This window comes from Bubalus bubalis, chromosome 10, assembly GCF_019923935.1.
Source record: "Bubalus bubalis isolate 160015118507 breed Murrah chromosome 10, NDDB_SH_1, whole genome shotgun sequence".
NCBI classification, from domain to species: Eukaryota; Metazoa; Chordata; class Mammalia; order Artiodactyla; family Bovidae; genus Bubalus; species Bubalus bubalis.
This window is the reverse complement of record NC_059166.1, coordinates 52,862,461-52,870,062: the sequence shown is the minus strand read 5'-3', so window position 1 is coordinate 52,870,062 and position 7,602 is coordinate 52,862,461. Positions and strand designations below refer to the sequence as shown.

General features: G+C 37.8%; 1 pseudogene; it reads left to right on the top strand.

The window, feature by feature from the left end:
• The first annotated feature begins 1,430 nt into the window (after nt 1–1,430).
• On the top strand, nt 1,431–2,014 carry LOC102396545 (annotated as a pseudogene).
• The last annotated feature ends 5,588 nt before the right edge of the window (nt 2,015–7,602 follow it).

Genomic DNA, 7,602 nt, shown 5'->3' with positions numbered 1-7,602 from the left:
TACATACTAAATTGGAGACTATATAGAAAATAAAATTGCATGAATATACTACAGAACCTATAGGACATGGCTAAAGCTACTCTCATAAGAAAGTATGGAACATTATTATTTAGAAATTAGAAAGAAATAATTAAAAAATAAGGTAATCATTAACTGAGATTAAAAAATGGCAGAAAATGTTTACATTGTAAAATAAGTCAAAAAGCTTGCCTTCTTAAAAACAGAAAATTGACCAATCAATAGCTAGTCAGAAAAAAAAAATTAGGAGTGACAGGAAAATGGAGAAATGTATGTTAGAAATAACAATTTTGTTATAACTGCAAATACAGAAAAAGATAAGAGACTGCTTTGCCCAATTTTGTGCAAATAAGTTTCCAAATTTTATGAAGTAAATGAATTTCAGAATAAATGAGTTAGCAAGAATTGGAGCATGACCCTTGCCCCTTTATTTTGAAATAATACTCTGATACATTTTATCTCTGTCTTATCAGTACTGATATTTATGATGTTTATGGAACAAAAGTATATTTTAAACTTTGTACAGCAAGCTCGTGCTGTGAGCTACAGACTTGGGGACTGTTCCCTTCACCTTGAGGGAAGATAGACCCATGATACTAACTGGATACAGAAAACTGGGAGCAGGGCTGTGGTCTGAGAGCTCCCTTTCTTTTTTAAAATTGAATAGCGAACTCTCAAAAAATTCTCCAAGGATTCTGGTGACAAAATAAAGAGCATCAGTCATTTCTTTTATTATTTAACCATAGAAATATTTTTCTGTTCTATTTAGATCTTTATAATAAGGCAATAAACTTAAAATAGGGCTTTCCTGGTGGCTCAGACGGTAAAATTTCTGCCTGCAACGTGGGAGACCTGGGTTAGATCCCTGGCTCAGAAGGGAATGGCAACCCACTTCAGTATTCTGGCTTAGAGAACTCCATGGACAGAGGAGCCTGCCAGCCTACAGTCTATGGGGTCACAAAGATTTGGACACAACTAAGCAACTAATCAGAGAAGGCAATGGCACCCCACTCCAGTACTCTTGCCTGGAAAATCCTATGGACGGAAGGGCCTGGTGGGCTGCAGTCCATGGGGTCGTTAGGAGTCGGACACGACTGAGCGACTTCACTTTATTTTTTCACTTTCATGCATTGGAGAAGGAAATGGCAACCCACTCCAGTGTTCTTGCCTGGAGAATCCCAGGGACGGGGGAGCCTGGTGGGCTGCCATCTATGGGGTCACACAGAGTTGGACACAACTGAAGCGACTTAGCAGTGGCAGCAGCAAGCAACTAACACACACAGAGAATAAATTTTTTTAAAAAGGCAAAGCAAAAAATAATTACATGATGTACTAGGCGCCTTATGGCAGAAAATGAAGAGAACTAAAGAGCCTCTTAATGAAAGTGAAAGAGGAGAGTGAAAAAGTTGTCTTGGCTTTTCCGGTAAGCGGCCTGAGGTGACCCCTAAAAATGGTGCACTATTCACTTGACCCAGAAAACCCCACAAAATCATGCAAATCAAGAGGTTCAAATCTTCATGTTCACTTTAAGAACACTCGTGAAACTGCCCAGGTATGCATATCCGAAAAGCCACCAAGTATCTGAAGGATGTCACTTTGAAGAAGCAATATGTGCCATTCCGTCGTTACAACGGTGGAGTTGGTAGGTGTGCACAGGCCAAACAGTGGGGCTGGACACAGGGTTAGTGGCCCAAAAAGAGTGCTGAATTTTTACTACACATGCTCAAAAATGCAGAGAGTGATGCTGAACTTAAGGGCTTAGATGTAGATTCTCTGGTCATTGAGCACATCCAAGTGAACAAAGCCCCCAAGATGCGGCACAGGACTTACAGAGCTCACGGTTGGATCAACCCCTACATGAGCTCGCCCTGCCACATTGAGATGATCCTTACTGAAAAAGAACAGATTGTTCCTAAACCAGAAGAGAAGTTTGCACAGAAGAAAAAGATATCCCAGAAGAAACTGAAGAAACAAAAACTTATGGCCCAGGAATAAATGCCGCAAAAAATAAATGCAAATAAAAGTAAAAAAAAAAAAAAAGAAAGAAAAAGTTGTCTTAAAACTCAACATTCAGAAAATTAAGATCATGGCATCAGGTCCCATCACTTCATGGCAAATAGGTAGGGAAACAATGGAAGCGGTGACAGATTTTATTTTCCTGGACTCCAAAATCACTGCAGATGGTGACTGCAGCCATGAAATTAAAAGACACTTGCTCCTTAGAAGAAAAGCTATGACCAACCTAGAGAGCATATTAAAAAGCAGAGACATTACTTTGCCAACATAGGTCCATCTAGTCAAGGCTATGGTTTTTACAGTAGTCATGATGGATGCGAGAGTTGGACTATAAAGAAAGCTCTTTATAGAGCTTTTCTCTCTTCTGAGAGAAGAGTCTGAGAAGACTCTTCAGAGTCCCTTGGACTGCAAGGAAATAAAACTAGTTAATCCTAAAGGATAATCAGTCTTGAATATTCATTGGAAGGACTAATGATGAAGCTGAAACTTCCATACTTTGGCCACCTGATGCAAAGAAATGACTCTGGAGAAGACCCTGATGCTGGGAAAGATTGAAGGCAGGAGGAGAAGGAGACAACAGAGGGATGAGATGGTTGGATGGCATCATTGACTCGATGGACATGAGTTTGAGTAAACTCCGGGAGTTGGTGATGGACAGGGAAGCCTGGCATACTGCTGTCCATGGGGTCTGCAAAGAGTTGGACTTGACTGTGTGACTGAACTGAACTGAAGGTGCTATAAGATGTCTCCTTCAATCACACTTGTACATTAATTAGAGGTTTTGTCTTCTACTTTTCCTTCCATTTGAAAAGAATGTTTGAGAACTTACATTATAGATACTTAAAATAATACTAATCATTTATCTTATGTAAGATTGCTACCGCTAAGTAGTTTCAGTCGTGTCTGACTCTGTGAGACCCCATAGATGGCAGCCCACCAGGCTCCCCCATCCCTGGGATTCTCCAGGTAAGAACACTGGAGTGGGTTGCCATTGCCTTCTCCGATGATGACCATGCTAGGTGGAGCCAAAGAAACACTGCTTCCATAAGGAATCAGGCAGGCAAAAACTGTGTCTCTAAAAACTGTGAGATTTGAAACTTTCAACAACAAAATCAGAAACATTACTACAAGTAACATCAAATGTAAGATTAGATGGTACTAAATTTATCCCTTGAAAATTAAAATATCATTGTGCTTCTATCATTCTCTACCCAATGTCACAATTTCCTCCTCTTATAATTTCCTTTCTTTCCAGTATCCAAATATTTCATTGTTTTAAAAGCATCCAGATTTATCCTAGTAAATATTACTATAATTTTCAATTGGTAATGTAATTACCATTTTGGGGTTATTTTATTGACAATACAATGACAAACAAGATTGTGTAAAAATTTACATCATTTATGTGTAACAAAATCACATGTGAACTTGTAAGTATCTTCAAGACAAGTGTCTATTTGCTTTATATATATGATGTAATCCCTGATTTTTAATAAAAATAGGTAAAAAATAAGATGAGGAAGGAACCACTTATCAAATTCCAACTCCAGCCCTGTTGGTGTGTGATTAGCAAACATTATTTCTCTTGCAGTGTTATTATGATCTTGTAATGGCAGTACTGTGGGAAAGTTAAGGAAATAGGTACTCAGGCTCTGAGATAGAGATAATATAAGTTGATAAGAGGAAAGAACAATATAGGAAATCATTTTAAAACTCTTACAAAGCTCATATAGAATAAAATGAATGTAAATATTGAATTTTGAGTAACAAAGTGCAAGAGAGATAGAGTGAAGTAGGGTTAATCAAGAGAAGTTTCTGGCACTCGTTAAGTTTTGAACAGTAAAAAAAAATATGGAAAAGATTAATTAGGAAGAAATATTGCAAATATAATGTTCACATGTGCACTTGATTTTTTTGTTTTTGTTAATTCAGGGTTCTTTACAAATCCATATCCATTAGCAGATAAAGTACGAAACAAGCTAATTAATTTTTATATTTACTTATGTGCTAAATCTCAGAGCAGTAATATTTTCTGGTAATAAAAAATGAATTTCAAATATATTTCCATAACATGAAAGTCGTAATATACTGCCTTTTAACTGATCATTTTGATGTGTTTAAGGACTGTTAACTTGGTAATTCTCAGTATACCCCTTTGAGAAAGATAGAAGAGGGAGTTATTATAACCTCAGTTTATTAGTCAGAGAGTGAATCAGAGAAAGGTGAAGCACCTCATACTGGGTCACACAATTGGTTAGTAGCAAAGGCAAAAAATGAACTGTGTCAGAAGTCCCCAGCCATAGGCAACTGTGGCTGCCTCCAAAACATCAATCAGTGAACGTATTATGTTTTTTTAATGACATGTTAATGGTTTTAAAAAACCTCTTCTGGTTTAGAATATAAACTGGCATGTGAATATCACAAATTAAGTCAGTTAAATTAGTTCCAGTGAAACCCTTTGTCCTTTAAATGAAAAATTAACCAACTTGGTACGTAGATCAGAGCCAGACTAGCTTTAATACACTCGAATTCATATAAACCTCACACTTCCCTGGAGAAAGTTGAGTGTCTAAAGATTTAATTCAAGTTCCAAGGTCAAGCTAAATAGATCTGAATTTCTTCTTAAAATGAGAGTTTCATTCCAATAAGTATCTGACTTCAATTTGCTGCTGCTTCTCTTATTGGGATGGCATGGCCCAGGTCACCAAAGAAAGATCAAATCACACAAAACTGCGGAGGAATGCCCTAGAAAGGTTATTCTTCCACTGGTCAGGCAGGGGGCAAATAAGTAATTAAGTGAGCAGCTCTCTCCAAGAAGATGAGGCAAGGTGACAACTTGTCTGCTTTGCATGGGGAAACCTGGGAGAAGCGTGTCCTACCTTGTTCTCTAGAGGCTTTTGGTGAACCTGAGAGTTTTGAGTGTATTATGTGGGCTTGTTGTCTGGTTAAATGATATATGGCAAAATAAAGCTGCTATAAATAAAATGAATGAAAAAAATTAACACATTTCTGTCCTGCTTTTTTAAATGCCATATCAAAAAGATCAGAAATCCAAAAGCATAAACATACATGAAAAAAAAACTCACCTTAATCCCTAATTTATAAAACCATGCTTCATTTTGCCTGAGTATCCACTAATAATAGTTTTTGTTTTTGTCTTGTTGATATTTTCTGCTTTGTCTGTTTGTTTTAAACAATTCCACATTATTGGGAAGTGTTCTCATAAGGCAAATGGCTGAAGTCTCAGTTTTGTGATGGTTTTATTTTACATATTTGAGGAAGTGTATGGCTGGGTGGTTTCCCTGATTTTTAATTCACATTTATCCTAAATATCAAAAGAGATAATAGGAAAATGTTGCATGGATAGAAATCAGATTTTGTTGAAATTGCTAGCAAAGTGTGGTCTTTTGTACACTAAAAACTTTTTCAGTAACAGTGATGGTAATATATTTTTTAGTGACAGGAAAAAAACATTTTCAAGAACTTTATCAGTGAGGTAGTGCCATATTTTTAATGCAACCTCAGATGAGACCTTATTAAATTGAAGGAAATAATGAATCTCAATTAACAGCATAATTTTTAATCAAGCTCTTAAAAGGAACATTTAAAAGCATTAACTTAAAAATAGCAAAGTCTTGATTTTGTTACTAACAAAGTCAGAACTTTGAAATATATTTTAGACATATACTCTCAAAAATGCAGGAGGACTTTTCCATAGAACTTTAAAAAGTGTTTTTAAAGACAACTGTATCTAGATAATTAGAGCACATGTGTAAGAAAGTGGGACCACTAGTTGATGGTGGTTTTCAGAGACTGTGTCACAGTAAAGAAATTGCAGAAGATATTGCTGGACTTCAAAATGTGACAAGGTTGAAGACAGCAAGTCTGAGGACTGACTGGAACCTGAAGGTGTGAAGTCTAGGAAAAAATCAGATGAGAAGATATAGTCAAAGTCAGGACCTGTTCTTTTCAACACCAGAAGAACATGAATGGCAATTAAAAGTAAACAGATGCAGAACACACAGACGTCTCATTCATGCTGCTGCTGCTGCTGCTAAGTCACTTCAGTCATGTCCGACTCTGTGCGACCCCATAGACGGCATCCCACCAGGCTCCCCCATCCCTGGGATTCTCCAGGCAAAAACACTGGAGTGGGTTTCCATGTCCTTCTCCAATGCATGAAAGTGAAAAGTGAAAGTGAAGTCGCTCAGTCGTGTCCGACTCTTCACGACCCCATAGACTGCTGCCCACCAGGCTCCTCCATCCATGGGATTTTCCAGGCAGGAGTACTGGAGTGGGATGCTATCGCTTTCTCTGCTCATTCATGCTAGGAAGAATAAATGTGCAGAAAAAAGGTTTCACAAAAAAGAATATTATGATAAAAGTCCTGAGATGGGCTAGAACAGAAAGCGTGTATACTGAGAAGGAAAGTCAGTCAGCACTCTGGGTATACAAACCATGCTTTGTCCACTTTCCCTTCCACCTAGGCCAGAACCCGGCGCCTAGGAGCAACTCAAACATCCTTGCTCCCTACCTCTCAGCATCCAATGCAGTGGATGGATGCACATAGTTCACAGCACATACGTAATTAAGAAACATGACTAATAGATATCTTAACTAATTTGCTCTACCTCACTAACTCAAATTTAAATTTAAAGCTAAACTGAAAGAATCCAGCATTTAAAACCAAAAGATGTTATTGTTCAATGCAAGCTCAGTGCAGTGTTTCCCATCAGCTCGGCAATCTATTAAACTAATTCTGTGGATCAAAATGTGTTCTCATCTAATAAATCTTGGAAACTACAGATTATATTCTCCTTTTGAAGAATCGTGATGCTCATGAGCTTATTAAAGGCTCTGCGAAGACTTTCAGTAAGAAAAAAAAAAGAAGAAAAAACCCTGCTAATTGGGTTGAAAGGACACAACTTAGCAACTAAACAATTGTTTTAAAACCTTTCTACAGACATTTTTACTTGAGGGGGTGGGATTGCAACTACTTAGAAAACAGTGTAGAATGTGACAATCTACAGTTATTGGTTCTTAGTTATTTCTGATGTGGGAGGCCCATTTCGTCTAGAATCTTCTAGAGATTTAGATCTCAGGGGATCTAGATAAGCCTGGGTGAAGTCAAGAAAAGTGGACTGGCCTAATTAATCTAAATTCCTTTGAGGTCTACAAATCAACCCTGCATTACCAGGAACTTAGCAGACCATTTTCAAAGGTCCAGAAAAGATTTGGCTCCTAATGATAATTCCCATGGGCTTCCCAGATGGTCCTAGTGGTAAAAACCTTCCTACCAATGTAGGAGACATAAAAGATGCAGGTTCAATATCTGGGTCAGGAAAATCCCCTGAAGGAGGGCATGGCAACCCACTCCAGTATTCTTGCCTGGAGAATCCCATGGACAGAGGAGCCTGGTGGGCTACAGTTCATAGGGTCACAAAGAGTCGGACATGACTGAAGCGACTTAGCAATCATGCATGATCATTCCCATCCTTTCAGATCTTTCTATTTGTTACTTTTACCAGCAATTCGATTTTACAGAAGCCTTCTTAATCTGTTTTATCC